This window comes from Tupaia chinensis, unplaced genomic scaffold, assembly GCF_000334495.1.
Source record: "Tupaia chinensis unplaced genomic scaffold, TupChi_1.0 Scaffold000037_9, whole genome shotgun sequence".
Taxonomy (NCBI): Eukaryota; Metazoa; Chordata; class Mammalia; order Scandentia; family Tupaiidae; genus Tupaia; species Tupaia belangeri.
In genome coordinates, this window is record NW_006159492.1 from 1,503,874 (window position 1) to 1,526,230 (window position 22,357).

General features: G+C 41.0%; 1 protein-coding gene across 1 annotated transcript in view; it reads right to left on the reverse strand.

The window, feature by feature from the left end:
• DCDC1 (doublecortin domain containing 1) overlaps positions 1-21,436 on the reverse strand; it is a 224,732-nt gene extending 203,296 nt beyond the window's left edge. The window contains exons 1-2 of the mRNA XM_027772760.1: positions 21,348-21,436; positions 12,546-12,716 (exon numbers count right to left, since the gene is read on the reverse strand). The gene's annotated coding sequence lies outside the window, so the exon portion shown is untranslated. The remainder of the gene's footprint in view (positions 1-12,545; positions 12,717-21,347) is intronic.
• Positions 21,437-22,357: the final 921 nt, after the last annotated feature.

The following is a 22,357-nucleotide window of genomic DNA, read 5'->3' on the forward strand; positions in this document are numbered from 1 at the left end:
TCCAAAAAAAAAAAAAAAACACCTTAAAAAAAAAAAACAATAAGAATACAAAATGACACATGCAACACTAGATAGAAAACATTCAAAATGAGAACATATTTAGAATGAGAAAAGAAATCACAAAATCTCAGACAAACTAAAAAGCTCATACATAGCCAAAACTTCAAATTCAGGAAAAGTTGCAAAATAATTTCATTAGTTAATGATCCAAGACACATTTTTAGGGCATTGTCTTTGAACACCTTTTCATATGGGAATTATATGATGTTTTCTATAAGGAAAACAGGAAGATAATTTGTGCATGGTTAATCAAAATTGTTTTTATTATTGATAGTTTCACTCAGCTTCACTTTATTAGTTTTTTTAATAAAAACTTTTAGGATCGATGTCAAATTTGAGAAGGCCTCTGTCAGGTATTTGTAAAATACGGAAGAATTTCCTACACATCAGGAAGCTCTGTTCCTTTCCCAGCACCAGCCCTGCACTCTTGGTGCCAGCACCGCCGCACACACCCAGAGAGCAGCGCGCCCTACTCCAGCGGGCAGAGCATTTTCCTGGATGCTCTTCCCACACCGAAGCAGCGAGGGCCAACCGAATTACACAGAAAAGCGGCTGTGAACCACACATTATATCCCATCGTGCTCAAATTAAACGCATTCCCAGCTGCATTTCCCCTTAGTCAGACCTCGAAAATGCCTCCAGCCACTTCAGCGTCACCTGGTACAAGGGAGCGCAGGATGGAGGGGTATGGGGTGGAAAGAAATGCGAGTCTTAATCAACTACAGTTACCTGTGTTATGCTCGCAGGGTGCAGATGGTGGTACGGTGGTACAATGCAGTGCTCTCAGGCTGGTCCATGTGAGAAGGTTCCAGGTTCATGCCCAGAGACCTCCCTGAGTATGGCCAATGACCCACAGCTGGCTGAAATGTGAGGGTGGGCTGTGGCTTTGGAAGCTTGTGGGGGGATATTGTCTGTCTCCATCTCTCCCCCTTTCTCTGTGTCTCTCTTACTCATGGAAGAAAGAAAAAAATCTTTAAAATATATATATACCTGTATGTGTGTGTGTCTGTGTGTGTGTGTGTGTGTATATATATATATATATATATGGATGGATGGACATGCACACATCTATACTTACATACATGAATTACGTGTACACATTTTATAGGAACATGTGGGAACTGCCATGTGAGGGCTAGGGCCATCCCAAGGTTTTGGAAGGACCTAAACAGAGAAGGGGCCCTGAAGCTTCACCTTAATTAGCGTCATGAACAATAGATCTCGGAGTAGGTGAGAAGGTGGCAAATGCTATGTGAGGAAGGAGACAGTGTAGCAGGGCGGGCAAGACCGCCATATGAAACGAGTGTCCTAGACGGCCAAAGGAGACATGTGGAAGCAGCGAGTCCAGCAGGTGCCGGGAGAAGAGCAGTGCGGGCAGGAGTCACCTGACAAAGAGACGAGGCAGGAACGTGGCCAGTACATTCCCAGAGCCATGAGGAAGCTAGTGGGGCTGGGGCAGCGTGACAGAGAGAGAGAGAGAGAGAGAGAGAGAGAGAGAGAGAGAGAACCGGATCCCTCGTCCAAAATCTCAAAACTCAAATCCTCCAAAACTCTGAAACTCTCTGAGCACCAACACACCACCACAGGTGAACGATTCCACACTCGACCTCACGTCCTGGGTCACAGCCAAAACTCTACAGTACAACCTTTCGCTATGAAATTACCTGCAGGCTATGCACATCATGTGAACATAAAACAAACTTCTTGTTTAGACTTGGGTCTCATCCCCAGATATCTCCCTGTGTATAGGCAAATACTCTAATACCTGATGAAAACTTAAATGTGAAACACTTCTGGTTCCAAGCATTTTGGATAAGGGATGTTCAACCCGCACGAGCTTAGAGCGATGGGTGGGAGCGACATGCACACGACTGGAGGGTTTGGAGCAGGGCAGTGGCAGGATGTGTCCTGCATTCGGTCAAAGGATCATGTAACTTCTGGGATGAGAGTAGGTTGTAGAGAATAAAAACCATCTAAAAGCCAGGCTACAGTAGCCCCCGCTTAGCCACAGTTTTGCTTTCCATGGTTTCAGTTACCCACAGTCAACTGCGGTCTGAAAACAGGCAAGTCCTGCACTTACAAGAAAACTCCAGAAAAAGAGAGCACATTCACATAACTCATTACAGTATTTGTTGTAATTGTTGTTTTATTATTAGCTATTGTTGTTAATCTCCTACTATGTCTAATTTATAAATTAAACTTTGTCATAGGTATGCATAGATAGAAAAAAACCACAGTATGTTGTGTACGAATGGCTGGCACCCACCAGGGGTCTTGCACGGTATCCTCTGCAGATACAGAAAGATGTATTAACAGTGGACATGGGGACAAAGGCTTCTTGCCGTGCATTTCAGAATAAGGGTATTAGCTTATTTCTTTGTTAGTGAGGATGAGAAATAAAGTTTGTAGCATGATTTCTGCATCTATGGGTGTAAATAAATCGGCATGAATATAACTGCCCATACGCAGTGTTGGTGAAGGCATAAAGATGTAAACAGAGCTATAAGAACTTTACTTACTGTGAGGGTTCTGGAGACGGCAACCCAACGCCAACCCTGTATACAGGAAAGACAGACCTGAAGGAGCAGTGCTAAGCCTATGTGGTTCTCCAGTGAGTCTGCCTGGTATCCCTCATGACATCCATCTAAGGGCCCACACAGGCCTAGTTCAGTACCATTATCCGGCCTTTAATGCTGTAAGTCTGGTTAAGAGCTAGCTGTGAGGGAACAGCAGGCTCCCAAACTCTGGTAACCGCTGGGCAGACCACCCAGGAAGCTCTTCCGTGCGTGAGCAGAAGGCCAAACACTGAAGCTTCAAAATGCCTCAGGATGCAATGCTGTCAAGAGGCAGTAATAGGAAAATGACACCACAGTGTGTGGCCAAAAGTTAGTTGGATGTACAGTAACAGGATTTACTACAAGAGGTCTGATGAAGAAAAGGAATACAAAATACCCACACAACATTGCCTGGCATATTTCAGACAACTGCATTTAAAGATGTCGAGATAAGGTAGATGACATGGATTGGGGTCCCCTAGAAGCAGACTCCAAGACCAAGATTTGCTTGCAGGAAGTTCACTGAGATGCGCTCTCAGGACACTACTTGGGGAGGGAGTGAGGGAACCAAGTGGGCCTGGCCGGTGAGCCAGGGTGCAGTTGCAACAGAGGCCTCTGGTGGGAGCTCTAGAGCTGGAATGGCCTTTAGGATTTGCTCAGAACCAAAGCAAGGGAGCCCAGGACTTTGCACTTCGTACCAGTCAAATGTTGGGTGGCCTCCAGAGGGGAAGCCTAGTCTTGGGTGAAATGGCTCCTTTACACTGAGGGCAACCGTCCAAGGACTCGCTGTAGCAGCTGGGGCAGGTGTCTCAGTCCCGAGGAGGGGCTCTGGCAGCGTGGCACAGCATCCTCCACACTTGCGTGTAATGCAGGGTGCAGGACACACTGTCAAATCGGTGAGCTCGTCCAATACTCAGAGCCACTGAGCTTTACAGAGGACTTTTAGAAAGGTGAAGTGATTTCTCCAAGGCAGATCTATTCAGAAGGGGCAGGGAGATCTTTAGGTATCAAGTCCTCTGATGTTTTTCATTATAGATATCAAGGTTTACTTAGGTATGCAATATTAGAGACTCTAATATATGAGGCTTGATGTAAAAATTTTTAAGGCATGGAAAATATTTTATTCAATTTTTTACCTAAGTCAAAGAACATGAAAACTAAAGTGAAATGTTTCTTCATCTGAGAAGCTAATCAGTCATGAAAAAATATCCAATCAGAATTGAAAGCTCTGGAGATAATTAACTCCAACTGAATAACATTACATGTACTTTAAAAAGAAAACTTACCAGAAGGTGCATGCACTCGCCAGAGAGAATAACAGAGAGGGAGGGAGAGGGAGGAAGCGCCCCCGCCAGGGAGCATGGTCTCATCGCAGCAGCCAGGTCTCCATTTCCCCATGCCATCAGGGTCTGGGGCATGCGTGCACACATAGCTGGGCACAGATGCTGGGACCCACAGCATGGCTGGTAATGAAATCTGGCTCCCTGAACCAGTGGGCTGTGGGGCCAGCCCAACATTATATATACATATTAAATCAAATAAATGTACTGCTACCTTTTCCACTTTCATAGATTTATAAAATGGATTTAAAAATATCCACATTTTCTATGTTTTTCAAATGTATAATATGGTATAAGTCAGACAGTAAACATGTGTAATTTTAGTATTCAGTTAAAATGATAATCGAAAGCGAATATTAAAATTATGGGATTCAAGCAACAAAAACTTAATAGTGAATTAGTAAATTCATACATTTAGGAAAGGTGTTTTTATGCTCAATGCTGCTCTCTTTAAACAGTGTTCACCAGGTAAAATGCACTTACATGCTGAGACCAGCAGTTGGTGGAATGGCTATGTCACTGGACTCCCATGTAGTCAACTGCAATTTGAGTCCCAGACCCGGTGGCTTAAACTCACGCCAGGCATGTGTGTGTGCATGCTTAAGGTCTCAAGAGGAGAATGGAGGAGAAGGGATTACAGTGTGGCCATCCCCCCTGGGGGTGATTTCTCACTTTCTGTCTCTCTGTCTCTCTCTGTCTTTCTGGTGAGTGAGCACACACACCCAAGAGCAAAAACAGCTCCAAAAAAAAAGCATTATGTGAATATACACATATAAATTTCATCAGTCTAAACAGTACCTGGACCAAAAATTGAATAATATCTTGTTAAAGTTCAGAAAATATATACTTAAGAAAATAATTTATTTCAAAAGAGCTATCTGTCAGTAAATCCCACTGTAAGTTGCACAGAGCCCATTTAGAAGTATGTAAAGTTGGGGCTGATGACAGGTGGGGTTTGAGGAGTGGGTCAAGAGAGTCTAACCTAGAAGTAGTTCTTCATCACTCCCAGGATTTGCAGCTCCAGTTAAAGACGCATCTTCTGCACAATTTAAATACCATAGCTGGGACCAGGCCTGTAGTCTGCTGGCTAAGGGGAGCTAGACTCCACATGGTTGACCGCTACTTGCATTGGGGCCCTGGCAGCTTGAAAAACAATCTGGGCACAGGTGCACCCGTGCCCCAAGTCCCAACAGATGGAGAGAAAGAGAAGGGATTGAGGCAGGAGCATACCCCACTGCCAGACGCTTTCTCCCTCTCTGTCCATCAGATGTCGCTCTCTCTGGTGAGCACACATGCTCTTTGGCAAAAAAAAAAAAAAAAAAAGCAAACAAAACAAAAGACCCCAGCTGTATGAGAGGAAATAGTATTCACCCTAATTGATTATTGATCATTTAAGGCTGTATGATTTCAGTCTCTGATCTCTGGAATCCCTCAGAGGCCTGGATAGAGGGGTCATGAGTTGAGAATGTGGGGGTGGGGATGGGACAATGATTCCAAGTGGGAGAGCAGATCTGATGAGCGAGTCTGGGAGGGCACCTACCACCCTGGTAGAGCTGACTTTTAACTACTTAACTACTTCATTCCAAGAAAGAACTCAGTCGTCTAAGAAAACGTTTTCAAAATCTCAGCATGAGAGAAAGTGTGGCCTGCCTTTTTGCCAAGCATGTTTTGAAGAGAGGGTATTAAAAAAAAACTGAGGTACCAGCAGCCTGAGCTGGGGAGAGGGCGTGGAGGGAGGGAGAAGGCATGGAGGGGGAGGGGGTGAAGGCAAAGAAAAGGGGTAGGGGAAGGGAGAGAGGTGAAGGAAGACCAGGGTGGTGGACGAAGGCCGAGATGGTGGAGGACAGGGAGGCCTACGAGGCAGCCTCGGGACCGGGCTTGCTTCCTTCCCTTTGAGCATCTGAAGTCACATTTCATTGTTTTGTTACAGTATTTTTTAAAAGGGATTTAGTTCCCCACCCATTTTTCTGTGTCTATGAACAAAGTAAAATTTCCAAAATAAAGTATATATTTCTGCAAAAATGTTCTCTTTTTATTCAGTTACGATTCTAAGTTCAGTATATGAAAATGTTCGAACTATCTAGATGCCAATGGCAAGGTCAGCTGGCTTTGTTCCTGTCCTAACCCTTCAAAGCTGTGGATAGAACCTTAAGTAGGCATATTTGTCTCCCTTTGTTTGTAGTTACTAGAAAATCTGTCTTGTTTTGGTCAAATGAAGAATTTACGCTTGCTAATACTCAAGGCGAGTATTAAACTGATGGGCTAGCATAGATGTCAGCAAGTAACCCAGGGAAGGGAGCGCATGCAGGAAGGGGATCTCAGCAACTTGAGCATATCAAATACTCTGTGAAGAAGCTAATTGAGAGGTAAAAACAAATTAACTGCCGTGGAGAGGGACCATCTCCCCGAGGGAGTGCGTGTGCTGGCAGCAGGGAGACTCCGTGGGGGCGTTTAGTGCAGTCACTGCTGGGACTGTGATCTGGCTCTGGCCGTGGACTAGCCCCGCTGACTGCCCACCTGGCAGCTCTCTGGGCACCTTCTCGGATGTCGGCACCGCGCAGGGAAGGCCTGTCTCATCACCATGGCACTGCGTGCACGCCAATGCTGGACCCATCTCTCTTCCCTGATCTGGATACAGACCCAGTTTTCCCGTTCAGCAGATCATGTCTTCCTGCACATAGAGATCTACACCTGCCTGCAGATGCCTGTCAGGAGGCTGTGTGAATACACTGGCATTTCTTTATTATTATTATTATTCCCAAAAGTCACAAAAAAGGGCGGTAGGTGGAAGGAGGGACAGAAAAGGAAACTGAAGAGAAGAGTACGCGAGAGCGCCCTACCTCCAGCTAAACGCCATCCTGTGCGATGTTCATGCCGTTTCAGGCTTACACCTAAAACGGGCAGTCCAACATTTGCCTGCACCACGAAAATCTGCATATGAAAATTGATTATCTCCATCACATTTTGTGCACTATTTAATAATGTTTCTTAAATCGTAATAACATGGGATATCCCAATTTTGCCATAATTCATTTTCAAATGAATGTCATATGTGTATGCTTCTCTATGTGCTCTTAGAGTATATCCTGAATTTGTTTTCCCACTGTTTATTCAAATTACCTCGGTGAAATAACAGAGCAGCTCAGGGGTTGTAAATTCATATTTAGGAAAAGTGGTTAGCAAAGTTAAGGATTGAGGGACGGTCAGTGGAAATGAGAACAGTGGAGGAACGAGGCCATCCACACAGAACGCACCTTGCCACAGTTTTAAGGATGCTGACCCCAGTCATCTCCTTCTTCTTCTTTTAATTTTTATTTTAATTTACATTTAATCACGTATATCTTCACAGTGAACACGACATTGCCTTTTCCAGCACAAATACCTTGTACATCGGTCAAAACAAAGACATTACTATATACCTCATCGATCATCTTCTATTTATTTATTTGTTCCATAGATTCATAACATTTTTTTAAATGCCTGGTAAAGTGAATGAATGGTTGGGGAATTTAAGATTTTTTTTTATGACCACAAAATAGAATGCAAATAGTCTCAAATAGTTTCATGGTGCTCGTGTGCCATTTACAGAGCAGATTCAGGCTCTCGAAGCATGGCAAAGGCCAGGGGGTATTGTGGCTATCGTGAACATCTTTTTGGTTATCAACCAAATTAGTTCATTTTCAAAATATAAATAAGCCTGTGAACTTAGAACAATGAAGTTGCAGTAAAAAGCTAAAAATGTTGACACTTCAGTTTTAGTACCTCTAGAAGGTGTCGTATTATTCTGTGTAAAGGTAATTATGGGCTTGCGCCAAAAGCTGCTCTATGCTGCTCCGCACTGTCCCCTGGATCCTGGCACAATGCCTTGGGATAAGTCGGACTTGGTAGTGTGTGGGTTTAGTGAGCTCTCACTTCAAACCTTCTCTCAGGCAGCCGCATGGTGCAGTGGTTGAGCACCGTTCCCTGGGAGCCATGTCCACATGGCTGGCTGCAACTCAAATCCCAGCGCCAGCAGCTTGAAAAACTTGAACAGGAGCGTGGAGGAGATAAAGAAGTGGAGGAAAACATTATTGCTGTTTAACAATGCCCTGCTGTGGGAGGGGGTGCTTTCTCACTCTCCCTCTCTATCTCTCTGCCTCTGTCTCTTTCTCTCTCTGGCAAGCACATACCCTCTGGCAATTAAAAAACAAACAAACAAACAAACTTCTTTCTGTCATTGGCAGCAAAAAATTTTAGGTGCATGTTACCCAGAGGAAGAACTAGGTACTGGACAAACACATTCTTCAAAAAATAAATCTCTAAACTATCACTTAGCAAAGTCTAAATTTTTTATGCTGTGGGAGAACACATAATGTAAAAATAGAAAGGCTAAAAACTTTCCAGCTCACAGCCCTCTGAACTTCGTTTCCATCCAGTGTACTAACTCCCATATTTCCCCCTCGCCCACAGCCAGAGTGAGGTTAGCGTAGTTTATGAAGATTAAGCTTCAAGCCCCTTCTCTGTTCCAAGTCTTGTGAGTTTAGAAGTTGTCGCAGGACGGGAAGAGAGGTTAGGTTATCAACCAGGACAAATTTCTACACAGCATTTCTGATAAGGCACCTAGAAAAGACCTCAGAAGAAAGAACGAGAACCTGCCATGCTGTACTGATCTGTTGTGATTTACTTCTTCATTCTGAATAAATACCCACTTTCATACCCAATTTTAGAGAGAGCTCTCTCCCGCCCTGTGCCCAACACCCCTGCCCCCAAATGTAACTCGTTCTAAGTCCCATAGAAACTGGACCTGCCTCTGCGGCAGCAAGTGGAAGACAGCCCACAGAGCATCGCCGGCCAGCTGTGTGGAAAAGCACGAATTTCATGAAAGGACGCCCTGGACTCACCTCCCACTCGCCCTCCCATGCTTTCTCCCACCCACTCACACATCACACCCCTTGCTCATCCATTCTCTGTCACAATCACCCACTTTCCTTCCTGGTTTTCCACCCACCATCCTCTACAGACTTGCTAATCCCCTTTCCCATCAATCCTTTCTGCCCTGCCTTCCTGACAGCATCTCCATGGGGATGAAGAGGAGGGAGGCGCTTCAGGGAGAGAAGGGAAGTAGAAGCAGAATTCCCGCGCCATGGCTGTAGCAGATGTTCTAGTGGTGGCTGGGGGAGGGGGCGGTGGTGGTGGCAGGGATGTGAGGTCAGAGAAGATCTGGACTAGTGTGAAACTGCTCCAAAATACGTGTTACCTGAAGGGCTTCACAGATTATGGTGGTCATTGAATGCAATCACTGAAGGGCAAAGAGGAAGAAATCTCATCACCCTAAGTGGCACTATGAGGCAACGGCAAGAAAATGTACCAGAATCATAATTTTAAAAAAGTACACACTGTGAGCACGCCTACACATCACGTGAGCACACGTGGAAATGTAGGAACAGGGTAGTTACGGGGCTGTAGTGTCTTCCTAAAATTTCTCAGAGGTTGTGTTTTCATTTTTTGTTTAAATAAGCTTTCCCATGATGGGCTGGGCATCCGTGCTTGGCCTGTTCCAGGCTCTTCGTCTTGTACCCCCATTTAAAGTTGGCACTGTTTCACCACGTGATTGGAAAAACTGAGGCAATGTGGAACACAGAAATAATGCGCTCTTCTAAGAAATGACCTTCTGGCCAGCAGGTGGCATGGTGGTTAAGGCACTGGATCCCACATGGCTGACCTTAGTTTCAGTCCTAGACCTGGCAGCTTGAAAAACATGCTAGGGGTGTGTGTGTGTGTGTGTGTGTGTGTGTGCACGTGCGCACACGCGCGTGCGCACGCATGCCCAAAATCCCAAGGGGAGAATGGAGAAGAAAGGATTGCAGCATGGCCATCTCCCCGTGGGGGTGATTTCTCACTTTCCCTCTCTCTCTATTTCCCTGTCTCTCTTTAATAGATGTACACACCCTACAGCAAACTAAACAAAGAAAAAAAAAAAAAAAAAGACCTTCTAATGTTGAGACCTAACCAAGAGCTGCTATTTTTAAATAATCAGTGAAAGACATGAGGATGATAGGCATGTTAGTGGCATTTGCCAGTCTCTGTTCCATGAGCATTCCGAATATGGCAGCTCAGAGTTACAACAGGTCACCAGTGAATTCAAACTGGGGACAGTTGCACAGGGGTGCACCTTGGCGATGCATTTGCACCGAGTAAACACTACAGGCATGGAAAAAACTCAGGGCAACAGGTAAAATGTAATAAAGCCATTCATAAGTGAAGGGCAGTTGTTGCCTCTGTTTTTAATATGGCTTACTTAACTGTAAGTTTTAAAATATTTTTAGTAATGACTCAGATGGCATAATGATTGTGTCACTGGACTCCCACATGGCCAACCACGGTTGAAGTCCTAAACCTGGTGACTTGAAACTCATGCCAGACATCTGTGCATGTGTGCCCAAATGCCTGAGAGAAGAATGGAAGAGAAGGAATTATGTCATGACTATCCCCTGGGGGGTGATTTCTCACTTTCTGTCTCTCTTTCACTCCAGCAAGTCTATGTGCCCTATAGCAAAAATCTCTAAAAAATGTTTAAAATAAAATAAATACTGGCTATACTAAAGTAGTTCACAAAATTCTTGAAACTTTAACAAGCAGTGCCTATAAGCTGGTAGGAGACAGCCTAACTACACCAACCCAATCCAATCAAAATCTTTGGGCATGCAGACATTGATGTTGCTTAAAGGTCTCCAGATGATTCTAATCTGCAGCCAGGACTGAAAAACCACTGCTTAGGAGCCTGAGGGTGGAGCTGATGTCTCAGTTCCTTGGGACATGGAGGAGGAACCTATTCTTTGAGAGACACAGGAGTTTCTAACGGGGACAACTGAGGAGGGAAGAGGCAGAAGAGTGGAGTGAAGTGCTTCACCAGAAAGAAGCAGAGAGAAGGAGAATGTCTGGGATGAGGGACAGAGAATTCTGGAGACTAGGGTGACCAACCGCTCCAGTTTGCTGGATGTGGGATTTTCACTGGAGCCACTGGATAGTTTTACCTTAACTAACTTAAATTTAAATAGCCATAGTGGCTACCATGTTGGACAGCAGTGTCTAAGGGAATACAACGTGGCTTCTCCGTGTACATAAATGTTCTCTCTTATTTGTTGGTAAGGAAATAATTCAATGCATTTTAAATGGAAAACTAAGTGAGAGTCACAATTCAGACCCTGATGTGTTGTACTTGCTATCAAGTCTACGTAAACAGATGGCAGAAATGCCTCAGAAGAAAGCAGTGAACCTGTGAGGGAAAAAGCACTCTCTCCCCACCAGGACACGCTACAGTTCATATGATGGCTGCTGATACACATGAGTGAGGATGAAAGGCATGAAGGCAGCCACGCTCCTCACCTGGTTTTTCTTATAATCAATGGCAAGTACTTTGCAAAATGGCAGAATAGATTTGTAATCAAGTCAAAAACCTGGAAAGAACAGAGCTACTGAACTATGCAAACCCTTGACCTTCATGTCTTGAGCATCACTTCTTAAACCCTTAGCTGACTAGCACAGACTATGAGAAATAAATTATGTATTTAATATGGAATTACATTTCCTGAAAGGTCAATTTTTACATGGTAATGTTCTCATTCAAAATACACATAGGAATGTCATTAAAGAAGAAACAAGTTAGAGATAGAAAAGATATGATTTATAACGTTATTTGCAAAATAAAACTAAATATTAAGAAAGAGGAATTGTAGAGATGACAGCTGACCAAAATACAATTAACTTTGCGTATTATCACATGCCTGTAAAAATAACCTACAGGAAATAAAGAGCTGTGGTAACAGCAGCTGCTGAGATGGAAAAGGGCCTTACTTTTAATGACTCAACTTTTACAGTCTCCTGAAATGAGGGATATGTAATTATAGCATGATATTATGTGGCAGACAACATGGATATTCTATCATGAAAAACAAGTGTTTAAATTCCCTAAGCTTTCGGTCCCTACCACTCTTTAGCCAAGTATAAGTTATTCTTTCCTCTTCTGAAGATGCAATAGCAGAGTAGTCTGGGGCATTTAGCCATCTCATCCTGACAAAGAACCAATTCACCTTTTTTCCCAGTATATTTTTAAGTATCGATTTTACCAAGGGAGCTCAGACGTGTGTCACACTTATCCAATACAGATCCTTTTCCCTGGAAATGTAGTTGAACATCAATCAGTCACCTGGCCTTTCACCTCCAGTTCCTATTGTCACTGTCTGTCAACTATTAGAGCTTGTTCATTTCTCCAAATACAGTATTTTTAGAAACTGCGATGCACAGTGACTCCTGTGAAATATGTATATTTTTTTGGAAAAGTATGCAAATATTCACATGATTATGTTTCTTCATTAAAATTACCTTTCTGTGTTGAAAACTAGTTAAAGTTCATAAATCCACATCATGAAAGTCTCAAGTTATTTTAAAACCTATTTCCTTAATTGTAGTATTAACGCTTGTAAGCCAGACTAGTAGGTGAAAGACAGCAGAAAAAGAAATTCAAGTTGAGTGGCATTTTTATAAGGGCCTTCAAATGGGGCAGTGTTTTCCTCTCGGGCTAAATCCAATGAGAGTCACAGAGGACACCCACCTGGAGCCGTAGGCCTCCTGGGGTACGAATGTTCGCTGGAAGGCTTTTAATGTGTTGGTAGACATAAGAGGAGAATTGCTCCTGTTCAGCCTGTAATTGGGGGCCAAGTTTAGAGAGATGACCTCTGTTGCTTTTGAGAGCTGTCTGCAGTTCGTCAATCAGCCTGCTCACCTGAAGGGGTTAAATTACAAGAGTTGTTAGCAAGAAGTAATTGTTGATGTCACACCTATTAGATTTTGAGTACCCGGCTTGATGGGGGGAGAAAATGTCCTCCATACAAGAATTTGAGTACCAATCTAGCCTCACGTAAAGAGAGTAGAAGATATGTATTTGTTCCTCAGCGAGTTTTATTTATGAAAAAATGTCTAACCTTTTCAGTAAAGCGGGATGGCTAGCCATTTACAATTACTGAATGGAAACTCTCTCTGGATGTGAAAAGAAATACATGATCTGACAAGTTTGTAAAAGATTTTTAAACTGCTGAACAGGATAAAACCTTCCTAGGACTTAGAACAATCAAATACATGTATCCTACTGCCATATTTCATTTTATTACCATATGTACTTTCTTTCTTTAATTTAGAATGGTTTATTTTACCAGGTGTTACATTTCAATTTTTAAATATACGTAAATTAATTAACATTTTATTGACCTTTAAAAATAAACTTATCTTCCTCCAAATATTCTAACATTTTCCAAATTTAATAAATGCAATTTTCCTTCTTTTTTTTTTTTTGGAGGGGTTTTTGTTATAGGGTAGGGCGGCTGCCCGGAAGAAAAAAGGAGAGATAGAAAGTGAGAAAACACCTCCCCAGGGGAGATGGCCACACCGCAATCCCTTCTCCTCCATTCTCCTCTCAGGATCTTGAGCATGCACGCACACGCACCCAGTGTGAGTTTAAGCCACCCGGTATGGGCCTCGAACCGCAGTCAGCTACATGGGAGTTCAGTGATATAACCATTACACTAACTGCTGGTCCCATAAATGCAATTTTCTAAAGTATCAATATTTTAAAGAAAACTCTCTGTTCTAGATAATATTTTAAATATATATGAATAGAAAAATAAAGCATAAATTTTTTTCAGAAGCAGCAAAAGCTTAGAAACATATATCCTTGATTTTTACATTTCTAGACTTCTACTAATCAGTATATTTAAGACAGATATATGAACTTTACTTATGGATCATTAATAATACATGCTAAGGACTTAATAAATAGTAAATTAATGTATAAATCATTACCATTCTTTAACTCTTCACTATATAAAATTATATTTTTAATTCACTAGATTTCTGGCATAAACACTGGTGGAGATGTAATAGTGACCGTGAGAGATTAAGAACAGAAATCCACTTCATCTGTGATTCTTTAAGGCAAATCAGACTCGCTTAGAATTATGAGTGACTCAGAAAAGAGGATGAACTTTAAAATCTTAGGTTAAAATCTTGGCTTTCCCACATAGTCATCCATAAATGAAGAATAATACTGGACTTACCTCATTGGAAATTAAAAGATATTAGAGAAAGGATAACATAAAGTCTAATTTATAGTAGTTGTCTGAAGTACTGGTATATTACTTGGTGTTTCCTTATTTAAATCTATAGCTGTGTTCTGCATATTGAGTTTTAATTGTTCTCCTCTTGATCCGCCGTCCCTACCCTCACCACTCTTTCACAGGAGGAAGACAGAAATTCTAAACTATCTGCTGCCTAGCTCCTCTAGCTCACATCAATAGCCACAGATAAAAATGGAAAACCCGCGTCTAGGCATCTGCCAGGTACAGACAGCCATCTTTGTTCTACCTCTCACTCAGACACGTATCTGCCCCAGCCTGAATGCCAACGCTGACGTCCAGGTACAGACAGCCATCTTTGTTCTGCCTCTCTCTCGGACACCGTATCTGCCCCAGCCTGAATGCCAATGCTGACATTAAACTTTGTTTTCTGTCTCTTTCACAAAGCTTTCAGAAAAGTCAGTGAAGTCATGTATATTATCATTCAAGAAGGCTCGACTAGTTTACTCTCTATACTACCTAGTTAGTTCAAGGTGGTGTGTGTGTGTGTGTGTGTGTGTGTGTGTATAAAATTTAAATTAACTTTCACCAAAAACTTTATAAGCATTATGCGCACACAAATAGGTAACTTAAAACAATTCCTACTTTTCTTTGGTCTCCCATTCACTCTTATTTGTCCCTGTGTGATCAGTCATTTACCCCATAAGCAACCTTTTCTTCTACGCAAAGGATTGGCAGAGTAAATATTTCGGCTTTGTGCACCATAAGGTCTCTGTGAAAACTATGCAACCCAGCTATTATATTTAAAAATTGGCCACAGACAATATGTGGGGTCTCCAAAAAGTTTGTACAAAATGCATGTATGAAAACACTGTGCCTGAATTTCAAAAAGTTTGCACCAAAATAAATTTGTACTTTAATTTTGTTTTCTGAATTTTCTGAATTTTCTGAAGTCCCTGCATATGGAAATGAATGAGCGTGGCTGTGTTCTAACAACAGCGTGGACTGGGTTTGGCTCCAAGACTATGGTTTGTAGGGCCCTCTTCTAAATCTGGACATCTATTTCCTGTCCTTCCTTCCCTTTCTTAGAAGTTGTACTATGACCCATGCCAGCATCTTCCTATCCCCTCCCCTAACCTTGAACACCAAAACCCTCACTGAGTGGTCTTCCTGCCCCAGTCTGTTCCCTCTCACCACCACCACCACCACCCCGCCCCCGCCAATCACACTGATTAACCTACCTACAACAGCATTGCCAGCACTGTAAGGGGAGCAAGAAGTGAGTGAGTTTGGAAGCCCAGTCTAGCAAACCGTGGTTAATGCCTTGCTTCCTAAGTCTTTGCAACACTATGTAAGTCATCTAGTGGTTACTAATAGGCAGCCCTTAACTGCAAGCTGAAATCAAAGTCCATGGAAATGCATCTTATCCATTCCCAAGGAAGCCTCTCATGCTCCACCAGTGGAACTGCAACCCAGCTGGGAATCATGGGCACAGATGGTGGAGGCGGCACAGAGAGGTCAGGAGGAGTCCTGGGGGAGACGCAAAGAGAGAAACAAAATAATATAAAGGAGAGAAAAATGAAAAAAAGGAAAAGAAAGGGAAGAAATTAAAAGAAGAAGGTGCCGGAGGAAAAAATGAGCAGACAGACCGGCAGATGGCATGGTAGTTAAGGGAGTTGGATTCCCACATGACTGGCTGTGGTTCGAGTCCTGGACCTGGCGGCTTTCTTTCTCACTTTCTCTCTCTCTCTCACTCTCACTCTGTCCCTATTTGGTCAAATTAAAACAAATAAATAAAGTCAAATTAAAATCATTAATTTTTAAAAAATGAGCAGCAAAGAAAGAGAAGATCAGAACGTGAAAGGAGAAGCATCCTGTGTACAGGCTATGAGATCCAAGGGCAGACATCACCGTGCTGAGGACCCTCCCTTTTCCTGCCCTCTGGAATTGGTTTCTGTGTATTCCACAATACTGGTGATCCCATAAAATCGCTGTGACATGTAAAATAAGGAGTGACGGCTCAGGTACTATTAGTTCATGCTTTTAGCCTTGTCTCCACCATTGGATCATACTAGCCTTTGTGTATCCTCAAAAAATGATAGACAATAGCACATAATGCACCAAAGCTAAAGACTTAAATAGCCCCAGTAGCTAGCTCTTATAGTATGTAAATATAATCCAAGAGCCAAAGGCCCTAAAGAGGACTCTATTTCTGCAAAGCAGCACCCTCTCTGAAGCCATCTGCAGTGTCACGCGATTCAGGGAGATAGATACAATTTTATGTGGTCTTTAAAGCCTACACTAAGTGTCACAAAATGTACTTGTGGTCAACAGTACCACTCTCTTTAATGTCAGGTGCTGCCCCTTGTGCCACAGCGAGCCATGCACACACAGAAGGAACAGCAGACTTTGATCTGAGGATTTTTATACATGACTGGTTTTACTGTCACAGTCTATAGGTTTTTACTGATAGGGGACTTCATGTGACATCAGAAATCAACCAACCATGCAATTGGTGATGTCACTGCACTCTAAAGAACTATTGGTTAAAGTCTTAAAAGTTTCATCTGAGATACAAACCTTTATTACTTTGAAAATTTCCTCTGTCATTTTTGCTGTTTTCATTGGCTCTCCAGGACTATCTGTTAATGTATGTGAAGCTTATTTATACTAATTATCACCAATTTTTTTAATAACTAAAATTTCAAATAAGATGTCCTAGCAAAGATTAATTCTTAAACATTGGGGGAAAATACATCATGAATCCTGCCATCACGTTTTGATAATGTTTCCATTCAATTTTACCCAAACTTTGTTACTTTACATATTCATAAGGTCTTTCATCCTCAAAGTGCTACGTTTAGTTCTCAGTTATTATGATAACATATCACCCTTAAAGACAACCCTTCACGTGAAATAACTTATATACTAAAGTCAGGTGGATAACACAGTACTCCTGAATTATTTTACATAATATAATTTTTTTCCAAATCACAGATGTTGCTAAAAGGGGGAAAATGTCCTTTAAAATTCTTCATCATGAATCTTTTTTTTCCTGCAAATCCTTTTTTTCCCCCTACAAAGGCAACGTGAATAGCAGTAAAAGAAGACAAAACTTGACCTTTTGTGATCCCAGCATTAATGGGTCTGTTCATAATTCAGTCTGTGTGTGTGGGAGCACCCATGTGGAAACGTAGAGGCCTGAGAGACATAAAGCCTTTCCCTTTAAACATTATCTGACCCTATCAGTCCCATTCACAAAAGAAGGCTTACGCATGCATATGTTGAAAAGTGCACCATCTCATTGTGCGCCAGAAAGCCTACACATTCTGCTCCCCATTCTCTGTGGAAATGCAGCGCGGAAGTGACACTTGTACAGAGTTTGGAAGGACGAGTGAGCAGAGGGTAGCAGTATATGTATGTATACCCAATATTCTAGTAAGAACACAAGCGACACTCCTGAAGGAACACAGTGAGCACCTGTCTGTAACGCACGCATAGGACTTGCATCACACACAGGCAATTTGGTCACGTTTGTATGACACATACATGCAACGCCTGAGGTCAGTTAAATTCTCAAGATGATTTTAGTCAGCATAAAATACGGTTCTGCTTACGGAAGTATACGTCTTGAGGTCCAACATGTCCAGGCCGTACATTATGAACCCTGTACACTGGCTATTTACTCGTGACTCTTTGTGCGGCTCCTCATTTCTCTAGTGATGAGTTCAGCCGTCAGCCTGAATTCTATGTGGCATTGAATCCGTTCATGTTATGAAGGAGAACTCTCGAGCACTTTGCATGGACTGTTGCTTGACATCAGCACAAAGCTAGGAACATCATCCTGGCATGTAGCAGATGGGATGGTCTCAATGCCTTCAGCACTTCAACTTAAGATCGAGAAAATCTTTTTTTTTTTTTTTCTAAAGTTGACTTCTTTTTTTTTCTCTCTTCCATGAGTAAGATACAGAGAAAGAGAGAGAAAGACAGCACCCTCTACAGGTCTTAACATCATGATCTACCCACAGCTTCCAGCCAACCCCAGATCAGGGGCAAGCACATGTCTGGCATACTCAGCGAGGTCTCCAGACTTGAACTAGGAACCTTCCCATGTGAGACTGCCTTGCCGAGAATTGCCTTTTACTGCTATGCCACTATCTAGCTCCAAAAAATTTTTAATGAACAACGTATGTATTTAAGATGGAAAGGGAGCAGAGAGATGAAAATGGATATTTTTAAACTTTCTAGAATATCTGTTGTTTCAGAACCAAGAGCACAGTGGTTTTCAGGTTAAGAGCACACATTCTAGGAACAAGGACAGGAGAAGATATGGAAGCCTGTGAGTAAGGTAAGTGTCCCTTACCTTGTGAAGTGAAAGATGAGCAGGGGCAACTAGAGGAAGCCTGGCGTGTGTGCATCTCCTTCCTAGCACCTCAGCTGTACCAAAGTTGTCATCATTTTCTAGAACCTTTCCGAGTGGGAAGCATTGTGGAAGTAGATTCTGGTTTCCAGCCAAAATACTTCTACTGCTGCCTTTAGGCCTATCTGATAGTCTAACAATCACATCTGCTCTTAGGGAAGGGACAGTGGAAACCAGAGATATTCTAAATGCTTTAGCTTACCTGGCCACAGAGCTATGTTGATGGCAATGAGGGTGATGTCAACTCTGCCTGCTGAGGCAGCTCTGAGACGTGCCTCTCTGACTTCTAAATACAGAGCAGAGCCAGCCACAAGTCCTAACCACTGTGCTCTGGAAGCCATCACAGGCTTGGTACTGACGTCTGAGGGGACAAAGGCAGGTTCATCCCTGGGAGTCACAAGACTCCTCAGATGACCAACTTCGGCTTTGCCGAACCTTCTTTAGACCACACAATGGTCCGGGATTCCTCCTCCCAATCTATTACTCTCTGTCTACCTAGGGTCAGGCCTGCACGTCAGTGTCACAGATGGCTCAGCCTTGCCAGAAATTTTCTCTCATCAGCATTTCTTCTAATTAAACCCTCACACATTTCACCCCATCATGGTATCTACTTTTTGGAGAGCCTGGAATAACACACTCTAAAGTTAAAAATTAGAAATTACATGCAAATTTCCATAAACTTTATATATATATATATATATATATATATATATATATATCCTAATACATATAATCACCCAAAAGTGGCCTTCTTCCAATGCACATGCTATTACTACTCTCAGTTTTCATGAGGAATAATTATATAGTAAAACAAGTTTAAGATAAAACTACAGGCAGCAGAAGAGCAGCTAAATCTCAGATTTTATGTCTAATTTGGTTTTGAGGTGTGTATTAATGCCATATTTGTGTAAAAAAAAAAGTGGGGGGAAAGTTTGAGGTACTTTCCCTCTAAATTTTTTATTTCTCTTCTCTATCAGGATTTCACATCCTCTGTATGTAAACTTCAGCTAAAAATTGATGTTACTGACTTTTACTAACCAAGCGCTAGAACTTACACATTCAAATCAATACCATCACTTTCCAAGGGATCACATAGAAATTACCTTTATAAGCTATAAAATACATTTACAGATTAGTACACACATGTACCTGTATATACACACACATACACACACGTGCACACACACATACACACACACAAATATGTATTCTCTTTATCACATATTGATGTCTGAAGCAAATAAAAGACATTTTGAACCATTGCTGAAAAAGCAAATATGACCAAATAATACATTATTTAGGAAAACTATTAAAGTATATAGTGCTAAATAAACTAAAGATAATGATAATAAAGAAAAATACCTAATAAGCATAAGCACTATTAGATTTTCCAGAAAAGTTCATTTTTATTTGCAATGTTGTTATGAGGTAGCATTAAAATGATGTATTTAGCATAATGATCAATTTCCTGGGCCACTTCAAGTTTTCAGCTCCTTTAAAATTATTAATTTTGCATAAAATATCAAAGGAAAAGTAATTACAATGTCATTCTTTCATATTATTTTCTACTTAATTTCTGATAATAATTAGTAGTGTTATAGGTGTAATTGTAAATTATACTAATTACTCTAGAGGGACTTACTTGCATTTTCCAAAGTTTACAAGATATACGGTAGATTCATTTTATGAAAATGCAATAAAACTCTCCAATTCTGTTAAGACATTTTTCAAAGAGACAAAGAATGATATTTTCTAAGTTAGCTAACAGCATAAGTCTTTTAATATGTCAATATCCGGTGGAATGAATCAGAACTATAACTTAAACCTATACAATTGTTGTTCACTACATTTCAGAAATTATACAACGTTAGTTTTTTATGCAAATTCTCTGAGATTGTTAATCAATGTTTAAAATATAATCTTTAATTCTGGACATAGATGTTTCAAATATTAATATGGTTCCTAATATATTAATTTAATTCTCACAGGAAAATTTAATGTCATACTTGGACATCTGTTATAAAATACATGTACTAAAGATTTCATCAGAATGATTTTAAAAATACTAAAACCATAAAGCTTAGGTACATTTCTTTGCCAAAATGCCTAAAGAGAATTATATGAGAAGTGTTTTTTTTTTTAAATAATCACATTACCTTATTCCTTAAGTTGCTTAAAGATTTTATTTATTGGTAGTGGTACATGAAAATTTGGAAATTAATGTTCTTTCCTCAGAAAGATGAAATGCTTATATATTCCAGGAAACTACATGAAAATTATTTTCCATTTTTGTCTAACACCAATTTTGTATTATTATTTCATTTATGGGATATGCTGTCAATGTCCCAGCATGAGCTATGGAGAGAAGGTTTGCTTTAATAGTTCTTCATTACAATATTGCCTACAGGCTCTTATGATTAGCTCACTTAGGCTTGACATTTGTAAACTACAGTTTTCCCTTGATAAAAGATAACCTTGCTAGCATTTCTAAAATTCAGAGCAATAATTCTATTTTTAAAAAGTCAGAGAATAAAAATGAGATTTAATATTTATTTTAAAATTAACTGTAATGCTTTTCTTTTGTTGGCATATCTTATCATTTCCCGGTTCAAGTTGCGTGTGATAATTTACTAATTTAGGAAAGTTATGGGAAAATTAATTAATTTGTTATTCTTTCAAATATACAATTCTTTTTCAGGCTGCCTGTGTCAATAAAATGATTTCTAGTATTTAAGATGTTTTTCTATCATAAGTTATCAGTCAACAAGAGTTGATTTCTACAATACCCAAAATAAAAATTTATCTTAATTTTAAAATTAGTGTTCATTGTAGTTTTATAATACAGTTTACAAAGTAAGTCCCTTACTTCTTCTTGTGCCTTATGGTGTTCTTTCGCCGTCAGAGAAAGAATGCCTTTTTCTGTAATTTTCTCCTTTTGTTCATTCACGGCCAGGTTCAACTAGAAAAAAATAAAATAAAATAAATGACATGAAAATGGATACCTATTAATATCTAGTAGCAATATTTACTCAAACAACTAATTTAGCATTCTCATTGAGTGATGTGATATTTATTTTGCCAATAATGATGAAAAAAAGCCATTTAGATTAGATAAATTGAAAGTTCATTTTCATATTTAAAACATTTAACAAACTCTGACTTTTTCACTTTCTCTTTCATTGTTTTTAGGGTTACTAAATAGGACTCTCACAAGGAGGGTCCTTAGTTGCAGGCAGAAGACACTCCTGAAGCATAGCAACATTCTTTTTACACAGTTGGGCTATTTTCTATGAAAACTCTTAATTGCAAGTAGAAAATAATTTAGCTGCTGTTATGTCAGGATAAACAGTCAAGGACAGAAAAACACAAGTGTCCATTCAAATACTAGAAAGGTGCTAAATGCCTTATAATGTTCAGGACAAAGGATCATGTACCTCAGTACCTGGACAGTTACCTCCAACCCATTGCTTTTCTTTTTTTTTTTTTGGAAAGGTTTTTTGCTATAGGGTGCGTGCGCTCACCAGACAGACATAGAGACAGAAAGTAAGAAATCACCCCCCGGGGGAATGGCCAGGCTGCAATCCCTTCTCCTCCATTCTCCTCTTGGGATCTTGGGCATGCATGTACACGTACCCGGCATGAGTTTAAGCCACCAGGTCCGGGAATTTTACAAAGCTGGATAAAAATCTTCTACTAGTGGGACCAGCAGATGGCACAATGGTTACGTTGTTAGACTCCCATGTAGTCGACTATAGTTCAAATCTCAGAACCGGTGGCTTAAAACTCACACCAGGCACATGTACATGCTTGCTCAAAATCCCAAGAGGATAATGGTGGAGAAGGGATTGGAATGTGCCTATTTCCCTGAGGGGTGGG